Raw genomic sequence first — 18,814 nt, 5'->3', positions numbered from 1 at the left:
ATTACTGACTCCCTTTAGATGCAAAATATACAGAGATATTAACAGTCTAGGAATGTTTTATTTTTAATACGCTTTACTGTTTCAGTTTTGCTACTGATGTCTTGTCAGAAAGAATAAAAACAAAACTGACCTTTGTTCTGACCTAATACAGTACTTTTTCAAGAGTTCCAGTAGCTGAAGCATGTTGATATATCTTTCTACTCTGCTGCTTCTGCCTCAGTGCTTTCCCTGTAGGATTCGCTTTTGTCAGCATGAAGCAGTAGCTCAATCCAGACTATTACAACTGACCCGGTGGTGTTCCTCCATGCTCTTTTGTTCCAAGCATAAAGTCATTTGAGGCAGATGACATTGGAAAAGAAACAGATAAAAATGAGCCTGGGCCTGCGGAGAATTGCCGTGTAGAATTCCTCCCTGTAAATCATCTTCCTTTAGCTGTTTTCTTAACTCTGTTTGAACTTCTATTGATTAGCAGTGCTTATAGTTTTTGGCATAGAGTCAGGGTAAAGAAGAAAGCTCTTAGTGCCTAAAACGGGACCTAGAGGGACTTTAGAGGAGTAGGATCTTTGCACTTTAGTCTCCTGAATAATTTTAAGATTCTACTCTTTGTTGGCAAGATAATGAAGCATCTCTAAGTGAGAAATTCAGAACACTAGCATTAGGTAACCATCAAGTTAGATAGCTAAGTACCTGTTCTGCTTGCTTAAGTCCAAAATTGTTGTCTGCAGCAACCCCTGATGCAGCTGTTTAATTCTGGAAAAAGGCCAAAACTTGTCAGCTAAGTCCCTTTTTGATCTTTGAACGCCAAGGGATTTGCTCCTGTTCATGCCCAACCTCACCTACTCTAAGCAGCGTGGCTTCAGGCTTCCGAGTCTGATCAGTGTTGAGAAGTTAGGTGGAATATTAACTGAGCTCCTAATTTAGATCAGGCCAATAGGGTGCAATTAGTTTTCAAAACATGAGACAGAGTGGGGCTTTTGTCAGAGTTTGGTATCTTAAAGCACCAGCTTAGGAAGCAGAAAACAGCTTTGGTGGCTACATGGCTCTGGGCCAGACAGACGAGCCTATGTAGCCATGTTATCAAAAGCAAGAAGAATAAAAGCTGCTTTGTAGAACATCTTCCTGTTATTGTCAGAAAAAACACAGGGGTTTGTAGGTGGGGTTTTTTGTGTTGGTTTGGGGTATTTTTATTTAATGCTCTGAGCTAGCTTAGGCTAGCAAGCTGAATGCTGGTTTTACAGTATATGTAATGTGGCTCTGATTATAGAGAAAATGACACTGTCAGAGAGTTTTTTATTTTTTTTTTAAATAATGTCAAAAACTTGGATCTTTCTGCGAACATCCACTTATTAGATCTTGTCTTTGGTATTTTCAAAACTGCTTGAAAACTGTCAAAATAGTTCTTTCTGGGTCATGGGACCTCTTGTCTATTGAAATGGCTAACCGAGTAGTGTCTCAAAAGCCACTGGAAGATGACTTCTGCCTGTCCTTGGGGAAGAAGGGTCTATGGAAGGCAGACAAGGATGATTAGCTTAACTGATTATAAATGGTATTACTCATACTATGCCTGTGCTGCACTTGTTAAACCATTGCAGCTATGAGGCAGTGAAGTAATTTTAGTCCACGTTTAGCAGACTGCCACTATGTTCTTGGCATATTCAGGTTACTACTCTCAGCAGAGCAATAGAAGGGGCTGTAAACATAAAGAACTATGTGTAGCTAAATAGGTGATGTCTGGAACAAATTGTAAACACTTTATCTTTGGCTTCTGGGTCACTGTGTTCTCTGGGATAGCCCTTTTTTAATCTGCAGAGATGACTTACTGTAGCATGGGAAGGTGAGCTGTGCATGCTGTTTGGCTGTCGTCTTTTGAGGCACAAAATATTAAATTGCTTAGAAAGGCTAGATGTAAAATGTGATATTTAAAAATGGGATTTATTAAGTGCTACTATGAATGTTTAGAAGTAACTAGTATAGAGACCTCTTTGTTTCCACTTTCTATGCTATTTGACATCTGCAGTGTCAATATGATAATATAATTCCATCATATATATAGAATTCTGTACCATCGTAATTCTACCATCGCTCTTCTATAAAAGTATTTAAAATAACACTTTTACAGATGTGTTATCTTAGAATAACTGGTATTGGATAGCTGATTGTTTCTTTTTAGTATAGATTGCAAAACCAGTTTTAGGTGTCCTTAAAATGTTCATACTAAACAGCTTTGTTTATCTTACAGATCTTAACAGGGTGAGTTTTTTCTGTAGCTGTTGACGGCAATATTAAAAATTACTACGCTGTTCCTTCTTTAGAGAAAAAGGTGTAAAGTGGAGGATTTAGTCACGCTTAATGAAGATGACCTTGTTTCTTGTATCTATCCTGGTGTCTGTAAAACATGTCCTAGCAGGGATAAGCTGAGGAGATTCTGTATGTAAAAGAAAGCAGTATTTTTTAAGTTGAAGAATTGTACAGGTTTGTGAAATAACGTTCTGTCAGTCCTAGGCTGACCCTGACCTTGCTGCACATTCAGGCAGACGAGATGTGTGCTGAGACAAGTATTTAATGGATGCGTAAGTAATGCAGCAAGTAAAGAGTTATAGATATTGTGGCAGTAAAATGTGATAAAAGCGTGTGTGAAAAATCTAACCAACCCAGTGAGGCAATGTAGGTCACAGTGGCTTGAAGAAATACCACGGTTGCTAATACAAGAACTTTCCTGTCTGATTAATAGGATGCTCCAGAGAATCAAATGCAACTCTGCGATTATGAGTCCATCAAAGGCAACAGCCACAAGCCTGCGTTAAGATTAATTGATCCATGAAAATTCAGTTTTATCAACGTGCAGTTAAAGAAAATTAGAAGGCATCCAAATTTAGATACTGCATCAAGCTTGGTGCAGTACAGCAAAAACTGTCACTTGGTTGCAGGAGTAAAGATGCGTTATTATAATTGTCTGTGTGGTGGCAGAGGGTGCAGACACGTTCTGCCCAATGAACAGATGTGGCTATGGAAGAAGGAGAGACCCAAAATAGAACCAAAAGAGATATTAAGGACTGTGTGGGTATGCTGTGAAGTTCCAAGGCACTGAATTGTATTTTTAGAGTGAATGAGAGAGAACTGCTTGTACTATGTTGTGCTTAATTGAAGAATGAGTGTCTTATGTCTGAAAATTGTGAACCCTTTGGTAGTACAAATTTGTACTGATGTGCAAATGTTCAAGGAAGGGAGAGGAACTAAAGAAGGATGCAGTTCTACAAAGCACCTCACTTAGGATGCCCTTGATGTGCGAATTTGATTAGGTGGCAAAGAGCCATCTGCCCATGAAGCCTGGAGCCATGAGAGTGCATATAAAATGAAATGACTTAGTAGCATATGGCAGTTAGGAAAGATGAGAACATGCAGTACTTGGACGTGATGGTTTTGGGTTCATGAACCATGTATCTGAAATGAGTGATCGTAGTCCTTGAAATTATGTTCTTTCTAAGAAAGTTTTTGAGAATTCAACAGCTAGATTTATTTTCATCTGCTGCAGCATAACGTTTTTAAGAAGTGTTTTTACTGTGGGAGGCTTTCACAGGAAAACCTTAACAGAGGAAACTCAGTTAATTAAAATCTGGAACACAGTTCTGCAGCAAGGGTGGATTCTCTGCAAGTCCCATGCCTGTGGCATCCCAGAGAATGCAGGGCCCCAGGGCATTATTCATGTTCATATTTAATTTAGCTGAAGCTGCTGGAGAATGTCCAGAATCCTCTCTGTTCGCTGCACAATTTAGGTCAAGCCTACGATGGAGTGCTTGAGTTCAGGACAAAGTAGCCCTTGCAAAACTTGTACATTTTTTTCACTCTTCTGTGATTTGTGCTAGAATGGTGGATTTTGTACTGTATCACATACATGTTGCATGTCCGCTAAATATTAAAAGAGTACAAACTACAGCATGTTGTTATTACTCCTGCCAACTTACTGCAAATTTGATGTGGTGTTCTTCCTTAGGATTTCAGACGAGTGCAATCATTACTTAAATCTTGGAAATGGCAAACTGGTTGATGGGAAGGCACTGAGCTCCCTTCGTCTGAATGTGGTAGGAGCACTGCGCACAGGGTGCTCTGCTCCTTTGAGGACGGGGCCATCAGTAATTATTATAACAGCATTCTCTGGATGCAACTTCACTGCTCCTAGAGGTTGGGAGCCAGAGGAGGAGGAAAGGAGGCAGGCGGGGCTGAGAAACGGGTAGTCCAAATGTCCATCCAGAATTAGTGTGTCTCAATTATGCTACATATTGTCAGGTTTCTTTCTACAGATTCGACTCTTAGCAGTACTTTAGGTCAGAATTTATGAAGATTAAATTTTAATGGAAGTCTGAAGTACATATGTCTACATTGTAACTTAAAAGATTTTATTTCACTCATGGAACTGTTTCATGAGTATAACAAAAGCACTGCATGGATTATGTTAGTGCAAACGGGACTTGCTACATCTTCAGGTTAAGTTATGTTCATGCTTTAACTGGCTTCTCCTGGAGAACAATGACACCTGTATGTTAGTGGAACTATTTATTGCAAACTATTTTTTACATAGGTGTTATATTTAAATAGATTCTGACATGAGAGACTTGAATGCAGGCAGCACAGTGGCTTTGTGGAAATTGAGAGCGTGTATTATGCTTGGGAGGAGAAGAGGGAGAGCTTCAGAAGTGAAAAAAAAAAATAAAATGGCAGGTGAGACTGAGACTATTGGGAGAGCAGAGACCAGCATCAGAATAAGGGGCAAAAGGAAGCAAAAAAGGTCAACTAAATCCCAACATACACAATTGTCTGTAACATTAATTCTCCTCTATTTAAAGAAGGCTTTTATAGGAAATGAGTGATTTTGCATATTGCAGTGAAGGTTTGTCTTTCACATTCAACTCTGAACTCGGTTATCTGATTTTCTCAGGTGCTAAACTTCACAGCAATATGGCAAAGATGGACGTGGCTCTGCTTTTTTTGAAAAATAAAGCCACGAATGACTTCCCAGTCCCTCCTTTATGTCACCGGTTATTGTTCAAGAGCTCTTTAGCCAGTAAACAACTTCTAAGACTTAATGATGCTTCTGAATATCAATGTCTCAAACTCACTTCCTTGCTCTTCTGTCCTTCCTTCCCCCATGGGACTGTTATTGTTCAGAGCTTTCTCCAGTTTTTCCAACTGTCTGGATGACAAAGTCCTCCTGTCTCTATTCACTTCACCGTTGATATGATTTATGCTGAGGGTTTTTTCCTCATTCATAACTTGCTGTTTGTTCTTCTGCCTATAATGAAGGTTTTCTCCCTAGATTTCTCACTTTCTCAGAGAGATCTCTGTTTTGTAGTTTTCTGTATGTTGATATCCAGCCTGCAGACCAGCTTCAGGGTGTCTCATTGTAACTATGTTTTACCTGCAAGATGCTTTTTTTTTTTTTTTGTTAAAGAAACATTGCTTTCCAGCTATGCCATTCATTTAGTTATTCTGTCCAATTGATTTTCCATTTTTATTATCATTGACTAAAATTAATATCTAAATAAAGGCTTAGGTTTACAACTGGAGGAGGCTTTGCTCATTCAGGTTCTTTTTCCTCCAGTAAACTGCTAATAATGTGAGGGGTTCCGTTATCTTCAGTTACATTTAGCCCATCTATTTTTTAATTTTTAATCAACCAGAAAAATATAAAATGTTTAAAAATGGACACAACTCTAGCAAGCTGAAATGAGCAACTAATAATAAAAGTTCATCTTATGTTTTGTTCTAAAATTACTTGTATTAATAATGAATAAGGAACAAGAAATTAATTCCAAAATTTGCTGCCTGGAAACTTTCCTCTGCCATCTCTCTTTCTCTCTCTTCTTGCAATATAGTTGTTACAGTTCCTTGACATAATATGAATGAGTTAAATTGAATTCACTGAGATGATTAAAATATATATGGTCATCACTAAGTGAATTATAGCAAAACCAGCAATGAATCACACAGGCTAATGTTCGCTGCCATGTTTGATGACAGATGTATCATACTTAGGCTTCAGATGATGAGAGAGGCCAACAAACTATATTTCAAATGTCTAGACATATTCCTTTGGAGAATACACAAGTATGAGTTTCATATACGCCTCCAGTCTGAGTGATAAGTGCATTATTCATTGATAACTGGTTTTAGAAGATGTATTTTGTGCCACAGTATTATGGTAAGCAGTATTTTTTGCTGATACTCACTTAAAAGGTTTATTAGCTGTTCTGTTTTTTTTTTTTTCTTTCTTCTTTTCCCTCTCCTTTTCAATGGTTTAAGAGTTCACTATGGAAATCTGCAGATGTTTGGCAGGAAATACTCACTTTAGAATCATGTATTTATTTCTAAAACAGTGTAGTGAGGAATCTCTGTAATATTTATATGATTCCAAAGATACTGTCGTAAGCTTTTTCAGTTCATTTGTTATACTTTAATTCACTTAGAAACAAAAATTAGCTGATTATCCCTTTTAATAAGAATAAGCCAACCAGCAGAGGGTTATTCCATATCTGATTCTTATCTCTATAGATCTAAACTCAGGCTGTTCCCAAATACTTGTATTTCTCACTAGTACCACTACAGCTGAATATTGGTTTAGGCAAACTGCATTTCAACTCAAATTTCAATCACAGGAGAGAACTGAGAGACTGGGGGGAGCCTTAGTAGGCTGCTATCATTTACATGGCACGAATAGTTTGTTAAGAAACAGGAAAGTCATATGAAGTAAAGAAGCCACCTTGCTGAGGAGAAATCCCACATGACTGATTGTTCACTCTGACTGGTTTGCCAGCCTATTTTTGTCACCCAGAGACAGTGGCTCAAGTTTCACTTAGTAAAAGTACTATTGATCCCATTAATTTTCCAATAGTGTCACAACAGAACTGAAGCTGTAAGAGATGAGAACTCAGAGCTCATGGGAAGCAGTCAAAAGCAAAAAAGGCAATTCCTTAAAGAAGCTGTGATAAAGGCATTATTGCAAACTACCCCGCAGCAGAATAAAATAAGATGAGATAAGAGCCCAACTTAACTAAACCATGAAATCTCCGTGTTAAAACAGAAAAAGAAACAGGGCGACCTAGATCAGTTTGCGAAATGCAATTAGCTCAAGGATGCAGAGGCAAAATCAAAAGATCAGCCAATCAGACGAGAAACAGTAATGAATGTCAAACGAATAACAAGAAGAGAGGAATGTGTTCATCGGAAGGGTAAAACCAGGGATCGAGTTGATCCACCCTTCCAACAGGGAGGAGTCCTCAGGGCAGCAGCTGAAAAGGCAGAGGTGTTTCAGCCCTGGTGCAATCTGTCCTCACTAATAGAGTCAACCATGATGCTAGCAACCATCTATCAGAGTGCAGGCTGCAACTGGAAAAGAAAGGGGTAGGGAATGCTTAGATTAGTTAGATGTTGTTAAACTGGCTGAGCCTCTGAGTACCTAGAGACCCTAGGCAGTCTTAGGAGTTATCTTTGAGAATTTGCATTTACCAGTATACACTCAGATTCTGGTTTTAAAAAATGGAAGCTGGGGAATTTTAGACCCATGGTTAAAAAAAATCCTAGAACAAAATTATTGAGCAAAGGGGTGAGAAGTAAAAATCAATATGGACTGTAATTAGTCTGATGTCTTTCTGTACAAGAGTATAGATTTTACATGTAAAAGAGAGGTGGTAGATATCGTTTATCTTGACTTCATTAAGATTTGTGATATTGTAACATAGTAACAACGTGTTCTAAATGCTACTACTGTAACCTGAGTGAACATTTTTGTGGAACACTGCTCTCAGTAAGAGAGATGAGATGATGAGACGTACTGAGTGGAGTTCTGCAGAGATCTGTCACGAATGTGATACTGTTCAATACTCTCTTTAAAACCTTGGATGGTGGAATGGAAAATATGCTTGTAAAACTGGTGAATAACGAGCATCACGTAGGACACCAGCTGTCTTAGCTTTTCATCTGATACTGCTGAATACTGAATGGGCGTAAGAATAGCTCTTCCTTTCCTGGCTGCTCCTGAGCTCATCGGTTACCTCTGATGACCTCTGCAAGTACCTTCTGCTCAGCCCTTGCTTCTCCCCATGGTTCTTCCACGCTGGCACAGGCTTCTACCCATCACTGCAATTACACCAGCTGAACTGACCTGTGCTCAAGGATTATGTGTCTTTGTCCTACGGGGACAACAACAAGATGATCAGTTACTAAGCACATCTCCAAGGCAGAATATTTTAATAAAAACTTTCCGGATAAAAATGGGACTGAAACCTCTAAATCTGGTTTCACATACCTGACCATTTTTTCCTGACCAATCTAAATTTTCAGTAGATTTTGTTTCTCTTTCTCAGAGAATGGTAGGTCTGGTAACGTTTGGTTCACAGGCACTTTAATATTTCAGGAAAAGATCCTTTAAAGCTGGATGGGGTGGGGTTTTTTTTGTATTGAGGAGGGGGGCTGTTTGTTTTGGTGTTTGCATTTTGTTTGGAGTTTGTTTTATTTTTATCTTCAAAGTCTCTGTCTAGAAAAACAAGACTCTCTTTTCCTTGGAGGCGAGTTGTAAGATCTTCAAAGCTAACAACTGTCCTCTGTCTTTCAAGGCTATGTTGAAGCCTGGGGCCATAGACTGTATTTCCCACAGCCCCCAACAAGCTCCATTATGCCTCTAGCTGTGATGCTCCTCTAAGTATCAATAACCTCCCATCCCTAACAAGGTCAAATACCACATTTATAAATACTTCAGTGTTCTTAGGTTGAGGGCAATCCTATCTTTGCCTGGGTTTGTACTCCTTTACAGCAGGAGGCTGATGCTCTGGTGAAGTGGTAGGGGGAGACATCCGTTGCCAATGTAGTAAATGCCAAAGCTGAAATACAAATTTTCAGGGCTTGTTTGAGTTCAACCGCTTCAGTCTGTTAGCATGGCGTTTATCAGCATGTAGGGGAAAGAATAAGAAACAGACTCTTGAGCACAAACAAGTGACAAAACTGGAAAAAAAAAGGCTCTTTAAATGTGTTCTTACACTTCCAGACTTTTTAGTAATTGGAAAGAGCGCCTTGCGTGGGATCATCGTTTAAAGAGGAGGCAATTGCAAGCAATTTCCATTAGGCACCAAGAGACGGTGAATCTGGGTGAGGCGTTGGCAATGTTCATTACATTTCTTATCTAATTGTGTGATGCTATCAAGCCCTACTCACTGGAAACCCAGCCACTATCATTATGTATAGAATCATGGTGCTAAATAACAATGTGGTTAGATGAGGAGAGTCAACGTTTTAACAGTTTTGCAGCCTTCCCTGTATGTTTGCAGGGCAATAAGACGAAAATTTCCAGGTCCTGCTTTGACAGGTCACAGCTTATAATTATAGTCACGTTGCATGGGAACGTGGACGCACTGCTGGCTAGATTAGAGAAGGAGACAGACAAGATCGAAGCCTCCCTGTTTTTTTTTTCCCCTCTCTGAGTGTGCTAACACGGGCCTATTTCAGGAATTTTGATGAGAATGTTTTCATACTTTTTCTCCTTTCCTCATTTTTATAGCTCGGAAGGTTTTGGTGATTCTGCTTTGTTTCGTTTCTAATAAATTCTTCTTTTGCTTGACCTTTATCTATCGCCACCGTATTCATCTGACTGTTCTATATTCCTTTTCTCCCTTCGCCACAATCTGAGCTTTCCACCCCCTCCAATGCTGTCTCCACCTCCCTCCCTGGAGGCAGCCCCTGTCATTATCACCTCTCCTTCACTCCTCTCTTCCCTGACATAAGCGAGAAGCTCGATGACACACAGTTTCCTGCTTAAGAGGAGGCTGTTCATCGCAAGCTTTTATTTATTTAATAACCCCCTTCAACGGCGCTTTACAGCTTATTGTAGCAGATACAGGAAAGAAAATGGAACAGCGGTTTACGGAGCGGCGAGATAGAGCGGTGGGTCCGTCCACCGTCCCTGGGTCCTGCTGTGTACTAGCAGATGTGGTAGCGCTGTGGGCCGAAGCACTCAGCCTGGCTTTTGAACACCTTGCACCCCATCAAAATATTGCGGCTACGCAAAACAAAATACTGATCAGGTATAAAGTCACTCCGAAAGGTGAAGTGTTCCCGAAAGGGGTTTAGTGTTTGCTGGTGGGTCTGGTGACAGATCACATATTTTCTTTTCTCACCAGGCTTTTACTGGACCTCCCATATCTATCCTCAAGTCTTTTCTTGATCAGTTCTTTGCCCGCTTATGACTGTTTTGCCCAAGAGCAAAGGTGATTCCTCAAAGCACCCATTCTCAGCCCTGCCCATCCTTTTCCTGCAGGTACTGCAGCTGGATCTCTACAGCCTTTACCTTGGACCTTGCCTTACATCACAGGTCTCCATTGCCATAGTAGCCAGCAGTGGCACTGTCACCCATGTAGAGCCTCTCAAATGCCACAGAAATGTCATTTATTTTCAATGTAATCATCTGTGATCCAAAGTGGATCCGGGAAGAGAGCTGCTGAGGCTCTGGAGAGGAGCTGCTGGGCAGCAGTCCCTTATTGGCAAAATGGCCAGCGGTAAGGAATGCAGTGCAGTGCCTTGTGTGTGCTTAAGAAAAGGCATCAAAAGGACTTGGAGTAGTGGAGCATCTAATAAAGGCTTTGAATAGGACCTATAAAAAGTCTAAGAATACTAATACATGGTCCAGTGCCAGGGGATGTCTTGTTCATAGCAGAATGAACTTGGCTGCAGTTGATGTGGGAGCGCGGATGCAGTTCCCAAGTACAGCAGGGGTTGGGTGGTACAGCCCCGAGCCTCACTCTGTAGGAGCCACTTCGGCTCTGAAGATGGCATCCACCTACATTGATCAGAGTATTGTGAGAGCATCAAGCAGGGGGACAGTAGGTAACCAAGACTTCCTCAGTTCCCAGGTACCCTTGAAAAGGTCCCAGGGGAACAAAATGAGGGACAACCCCCTTTGCAGGTGCTTTGCTTCCTTTCATGGCAAGTCTTATTTCTGGGCATGCTGCCAAGCAGCAGGGTTTTCCAGCAGGGCTGTCCAGTCTTCCCAGTTATCCCACACTCTGACCTTTCCACAGCAGAAATACTCCCTTCTCTGGGCCATTCCACCTCAGAAGCTTTGATCAAGACTGTGTCACATCACCCCTCAGTGGCTGGGACTTCTAAGCATTTAATTTTTGCTTGCTTCTTCTCCTGAAACCTTTCCCACTGAACAGGCATGGACACAATTTTTGAAATGATGGCAGACACATTCACACATTTCGCACAAACCCAAAGCTGTTTATTACGATCAGAACGTGTTTTGGCAATGGATGGACATAGAACCAGCCCAGCTGTCCATCCTTTACCAGTTTTCAATGATCACATATATTTGACTTGATATTGGAAATTAGGTGACTGGTTTTTGGTGAAAACTAGGCACATTGAGGTCACCTTTGTGACCAAGATGTTTTCCTGTGAATGGCTTCTTTTAGTTATGTGTTTAATTCCACCTAGAACATAGTTTAGTTACCTAATAGGCTTGATTATTTAGGTTTAGGTTTACGTCTGATTATTAACTCAAAAATAAGAACTGCATGGTTTACTTCTTATAGAGCTACCGAGCTCCTTACAGACTTACCAGTTCCTTTTAATTTCTTAGTAGAAAACATTTTCTTTTCCAAATACTGACCTCAGTTTAGAATCAACCAGGCCTTTTCAAGATGCTGAGCAAATGCACCTGGACAATGCAGATACAATAATTGCCTACAGGAAGATCAACTGAAATGCTGCCTCCCGAGTCATGTCGCTCTTATCCATAATCTCCTAGGAGAGAGCAAGAGAGATGAAGAGATACTGCAATTTCACCCTCCTATCCTACTCCATACCTGATATTACCCATGACAACAAAAAATACAAGAGGGAAAATGCTGAATATGCACTTCTAAGAGAGATGCCCTGGAGCAACAGAAACACAAAGCAGCTCCCACAGGAAAAGAATAGGATTAACGATCTTGATTGTTTTATAATGGCCTCTGGTATGTTTTTCCTGTTATGAGGAAAAAAAGCTATTTGCTACACACAAAAAAATATGTAGAGCCTACCTCATGCTAAAAGGCAAGGGTGTGAAGTATAAATAACTGAGAAAGTGAGAGAATGAGTATGGAAGGAGTCCTGCGTGGATTCATCCAGGCATGTGTTAGTGATACTTAAATAATAAAAAACATAATTTGAAGGAATTTTTACATGTATCTCATTTCTAAAGTGCATAAACTGTGACTCCAGCTCTGGAGAGGGGCAAGCCACTGAAAGCCAAACTAAAAAAGCTGAAAGAAGTGGGAAGTAGCTTATTACCTTATAATATTATATTTTCCCCAGTAGAGAGGTTGTGGTCAACATGTTCTTCTCCCAGAGTGGTTCACGCTGCACTTAATCTGGTACAACTGCGGGCTGCCATCAAAGATGGCAATCTTCCTGTCTTCATGTCCCCACTCCCACGTGTGTCCCTGCTCACTTCCTTGCATCACATCGAGGGATTATGCAACTTCAGGGTGAATCAGCTCCTCTGATCCAACAGAAAATGAACAGGTTTTGGGTGAAATAGTTTGCTTTGGGCTCACCCAAGAGAACGGAGGTGGAGGTAGATGGGGAGGACGGGGAAGAAACTGATGGGTATGTGGAACAGTGACCTCTTTACCTCCATCTGCTTTAGCCAGAGCAACATTTCCAACTGCAGTCTCAGGCAGCTTCAAAACTGGAAAAGCACACAGGCAGAGCTGTTCTCTATCAATATGTTGCTGGACCAACAGCAAAGATCCAGAGGAGGAGGAGGTGACAATAAATGTGATGAAAGAGACAGAATTCTGAGGGATTTGAACACTAAAGCATATGGGATATTTGGAGAATGGGAAATCACCATCTCAGCTCTTGTTGGAGGACAGAAGGAGCCGGACTCATGCATCTTCTATAACCTAGTAACTGAGGAGAGTTTTTACTGAGGAAATTAAAATCTCACTTAGCTTCAACCAAGAAATATTGTTTTCTAATTTGCTGCTGTTCAGATATTTGCTGCTGATCACAATCTAGCAGATGATGTGCTATGAAAGGTGGAGGCAGCATAAAATGCCTTGCTGAATAATTGATCACCACCCCTCCAGGCTACGACCATGGATGAATGCATATGCCAGTTAGGATGACTGTGTCCCCAGTTAATGCTCTTAATTGACAAACACTTGGTCTGAATTAAAATAGCATCTTTAAAGACATCTTCTTTATGTCAGAAGGGTTTTCATATTTTACAATATTTTTGTATGTGCGTGTTTTTCTGATTAAATACAAGCACCTTTCGGACCTTTTATTGTATGGACATTTAGAAATGGATGTATTTTTAAAAAATAGTAGTGTAAATCTTGATCACACCAAGCCAATAGGAAACCTCCTGCTCACCTTCCCACTGTACTTTTCATCCAATGTGTGTTGCTACATGTTGCAATTCTCTCATTTTCTTAATAGGAATTAGGGGAACAAATACAAGCCAATATATCAGGTCCCTGCATCTCATCTACAAAGGCAACACAAAGCAGTAAAGAGACAGGGCTAGACAACAGGGTTCAGGGTTGCTGAACTCGGTAAATGGCACAGATTTGCCACCTTTAAGTCCGTTCTACAGATGTCTTGGTTCTTCACAAGAATCACAGGAGGATAAGAAATTTCACCTGAAAATAGCTCTGGTTCTTAAACATCTAAAATTTTAAATGTGGCTGATGTTACACACGTATTATCTTCTGGAATTTACTTCAGACTCTGGAAGGAAAATAAAGAAAATTTGAAAAAAAAAGCTGAAGGAATTAGGAGAGTTAGAAAAAAGGTGGCATTAGTACCAAACATTACCGCTGTACCTGAGCTTTCCTCTCAGCTTTCTGCCTCATCCCAGCTTCCTCAGTGTTGCTTCTCCCGAAATGCAGGGTGTCTGGCTCTCAGAGGCCTTAGGCCATTATCTTGTCTGTTTGCCTTTTGAAGGATTGACGGTGATTTGGAGGCAGCTGCCTGGATTTTTTCCCCAAGTGTCTGTTCACACGGTCACATCCAAACTCGGTCATACTTGTTTTACATTTGCCATGATAACCCAATTTACTATTTCCTGTATAAATTGTTTAACACGACCTTGTAATTCCAAAGTTAACATGAATTTTAAAAGGAGATACAATCAAATCTCATCATTAATAATTTTTTCTTTCAGGTTTTCTAAAGGCATTTTTACTTTTCTTTCAGGTGAGAACCTGGTCCAAAGTATGTACAGGTGTCCTGGTTTTGGCTGGGATAGAGTTTTCTTCCTAGTAGCTGGTATAGTGCTGCATTTTGGATTTAGAGTGAGAATAATGTCGATAACACACGTTTTAGTTGTTGCCAAGCAATGCTCACATTAAACCAAGGACTTTTTCAGCTTCTAACACTGCCCCTGCCCTCCCAGCTTCTTCTCTGCAAGAAGCTGGGAGGGAACACAGCCAGGACAGCTGACCCAAACTGATCAAAGGGATATTCCATACCATAAGACATGATGCTCAGTATATAAGTTAGGGGGAGTTGGCCAGTGGTGGCAGTCACAGCTCGGGGACAGGGTGGATGAGTGAGCAGCTGCATGGTGCTTAGTTGCTGGCTGAGGTTAAACCATGACACAGGTGTGACTACACACATCATGCATACTACATGTAACCCCCTACATTACAGGAATATTAATTAGGATATAAGGTCCAAGGTGAAGCTTTTGAACATTAGAAAGTGGCAAATTTAAGATCCCTTTATTACTCCTTTTTCATTTGTATTCTGCACTGAACCAGACAGAGATCCCAAGGAGGAGCAATACGTGCTGATACTGCATAATGCACTTTGCGCAGGGGACCAAGTGAAGGTCACATAGTCAGCTGGCGTCTTCTAACTTTTGGGTAGCTGACTTTGCTACCCACAGAACGTTCTCCTTAAGTAGCTTCCTTGCTTCTTTCTTACAAAAAATCTTAAGTTTATTTTAAAGAAGAAAACACAACCGTGTCATGTGTGTCCCAGGCTACGGACAGATGCCTTTTTCCAGATCCAGCTGTGCTGGGGTGAGGAGTCATGTCCCCTGCAGGTTCACAGTGACCTACCCCTTCCCTGAGAAAAACTCCTGTGCCCTGGTACCAGCTGGATGAGCCTGCTGTCCACCTCTGAGGCTGGACTAAAATCACTCCAGGATAAACATGGTGAGCAGGAGGCAGAATCTGCCTCATTCAGGTGGAAATGGTTAGGGGAAAGTCACGAGTCCAGGTGGGAGTTCATAACTCTCTCAGTGGACCTGTGGACCCATGTGAACGTCACAAAGTTCAACAAGGCCAAGTGCAAGGTCCTGCATATGGGTCGGGGCAATCCCAAGCATAAATACAGGCTGGGCGGACAATGGATGGAGAGCAGCCCTGAGGAAAAGGACTTGGGAGTGCTGGTTGATGAGAAGCTCAACATGAGCCAGCAATGTGTGCTTGCAGCCCAGAAAGCCAACCATATCCTGGGCTGCATCCAAAGAAGCATGGCCAGCAGGTCAAGGGAGGTGATTCTGCCCCTCTGCTCTGCTCTCATGAGACCCCACCTGGAATACTGCGTTCAGCTCTGGAGTCCCCAACAGAAGAAGGACATGAATCTGCTGGAGTGAGTCCAGAGGAGAGCCACAAAGATGATCTGAGAGCTGGAGCACTGCTCCTATGAAGACAGGCTGAGAGAGTTGGGGCTGTTCAGCCTGGAGAAGAGAAGGCTCCGGGGAGACCTTCTAGCAGCCTTCCAGTACCTTAAGGGGGCCTACAGGAAAGCTGGAGGGCAGCTTTTTACAAGGGCGTGTAGTGATAGGACAAGGGGCAATGACTTTAAACTGAAAGACGGTAAATATCGATTAGATATAAGGAAGACATTTTTTACATCGAAGATGGTGAGGCACTGGAACAGGTTGCCCAGAGAAGCTGTGAATGCCCCATCCCTGGAAGTGTTCAAGGCCAGGTTGGATGAGGCTTTGAGCAACCTGATCTAGTTGAAGGTGTCCCTGTCCGTGGCAGGGGTGTTGGAACTAGATGATCTTTAAGGTCCCTTCCAACCCAAGCCATTCTATGATTCTATCACCCTAAAAAACGGTAACTAAGAAATGGTGCTTCCTGACAGAGAAGGCTATGAGTGTGCCAGTGCGCTGTTTGGACAGAGGCATTTGCAGAGTGGACTTCTGCCTGTACCTGAGCAGCCCAACAGGAGAAGGACAATGATAATTTTTTGTAGTTTTGTTTTCTACTACAGCTACATGGAAGTTTTGTGACAGAGCAGAGGCAATTTCCCTGGAAAATGCCACAGGCTTTCTATAAACTGTGCAACTTCTGAAACAAGAGAATGATTTTTCAAGGCAAGGCTAAAGCCCTGAGCAACCCAGCCTGACTTGAAAGCTGACCCTGCTTTGAGCTGAAGATTGGACTAGAGTCCTCCTGAGATCCCTTCTGACCTGAATTATCCTGTGATCTTATGATTTTTTAAAATGAAAAATAACCAGCTAGGGGTTTGGTGTCACTAGTGCTATAAACCGAACGCAAACAATTAGCACTTTGGGGCACTGTTGGGAGGGTTCCCGTTACAGCTGAGGCACTGGGATGCCTGGCTGTCCCCAGAAGGATGATTTCCTCTCTGCCAATCTTTCTGCTTTCTCGCTACTGCTCCCATGGCCCCACCATTTGTTGGATCTGCTGGCTGAGCCAGCAGAAAGCTAGTTTAGTGAGCTGACCTGGCTCACCCGTGGGTCAGACAGTGCCAGAGGCAAGAAAATGGGAAAAAGTGGGGCCACATGGCCAGGATTAACCCTGGGAAAGCAGGGCCTTAGCTTCTCACATCAGCAAGCTGTGAGATAGTACAGCTTTATTCTTGTAAGTTAATGTAAATGTGTCTAGTCACTGTCTGGGTCAGTTCTCCTGCTGTCATGTTTAATTATTTAATATAGGGCCGGATCCTTTAGGGCTGCAGCTCCATGATGTAGGCAGGTCTCTGTGCCTCCGTCTTACAACGTATGTTTAGACTGTGGGTGCCAGGAATCAAGTCCTACCTCTGTGAAGCACAACTTACATGTCTGCTGTTAAATAAGTGATAACCTACAAAGAGCTTTTAGCTTCCCAGTAAGTTCCCTGTTTGGAGGCTTTTCCGTCTTTTGATCATAGGTCAGATTCACATCCTTTCTGATGTTAGGACAATTTATTTTCTGAGTGATTTTCAGTGCAACCTCATCGCTCAGGTTACCTGTTTCCATATGGCTGACTTGTGATGTGTGCGACGAAGCCCGACTCGCCACAGCCTGGGAAGAATGGCCCAGCTCTCTCCTCCTCGCCTCCGCTTACAAGCTCCCACTGCTTCCAGTCAAAGAGCTGTAGGTTGAGCCAGACTAGCTCACGGATCGAAGCAGAGAAAATGAACTCTGCGGAAAATCCAGCAGAGCGGTCACAGTCAGCCTGGCAAGCAGATCCAGCTCACCGTGCCCTGCTCTGTCCGTACGGCAGCCAAGGCAGGGGGCAGGCAGGGATGGACCCTGGGCAGAGAAGGGGAGCCCTCCCGGCAGTTGCAGCCTACAATTAGCTTGTGTAAGTGAGCCTGAAACTGCAAGATCAGTCACCTTCTGCTCTTCAGAAGCACTTGCATTAAAATTTTTCTTCAGGTGATTTTACACTGGAAGTTCCAGGGAGAAATTCCCTGTGAGGTTGCAGAATTAGTAAAAGACATTTTACCGTATTTTTTTTTTTTAATCTCAAATAAATGTAGCAGAAAGGAATGATTATTTAAAAATTATTATTTCTTCTGCCATAGGACAAGAACAAGCTGGAGAATATTTTATACTTTTATCAGTTAAATATTTACAATAGTAAAGCGAAGTGATGATTTTCTTTTTAGCTTTTGGCAACAAATGCAAAGCTGTGCAATGATTAGATTTACATGAAGTCAGTGTGAAAGAACAACAATATTTTTAAGAAGCTGTCAGTGGCTTATCTCACAGCTGGCACCTATTAATACAGTGAGTAATTTCTGCAAACCCAGATAGGCTCCAAAATTAACACTATCCATTAAGAAAGACCATGGAGTGCTATAATTATGTCAGAATACTTGGCTGGCAATGAACAAATCATTCTTAATGCTGTATTCATATCCATTAACACAGGTTTCTAACCAGAAAAGCTGTAAATTTATTTATTTTTGATACAACTTAATCCATACATAGTTTAACATCATCCAGAAAAATAACAATTTTTCTGTTATTTCCGCATCAGCAATTTTTTGTGGGAAGGAGCCCGTTTGACAATGTGCTTTTTTTTAGTAACATTCCCATGTTAATCTGTGGTTTCACCCAGCCTCCTCAGACTGCTCAGAAGCGGCACAATTACTTCAGACTCAGCAGTGCAGCAATAAATTACAAATTGTCCTCTAGCTTGTTTTTGCACACCCACGGAAAACTTCCTCCCTGCGGTTGTTCTCGAAAGACTTGAGATTCCATCTGCTTATTTTATTTCCCAGGTGGAAAAGAAAGGGAAAAAACCCAAGCAAGATATAACTGAAGATTCTGCATCCATTTAAACGTCTTCAAAGTCGAGAGTGAATGCTTGGATTTATCAGAGTCACTGAAGATTTATACTGACAGACAGACAAGAACTCAAAATCTTAGTCCAAGGCTGAGTTAGGAACACATGTAAACAAACTGGAATCAGGTTTAAACAAGAAAGAACTTGTGCCTACTGTTTATTTCAGTGCAAATACATAATGCTATCTTGAAATAAAGTCTGTGAATCAATTCAGGCAGTAAATTTGACCCTGTTAACTA

Source organism: Tauraco erythrolophus, chromosome 4 (genome assembly GCF_009769465.1).
Source record: "Tauraco erythrolophus isolate bTauEry1 chromosome 4, bTauEry1.pri, whole genome shotgun sequence".
In the NCBI taxonomy this organism is placed as follows: domain Eukaryota; kingdom Metazoa; phylum Chordata; class Aves; order Musophagiformes; family Musophagidae; genus Tauraco; species Tauraco erythrolophus.
Note: the sequence above shows the minus strand (reverse complement) of the source record.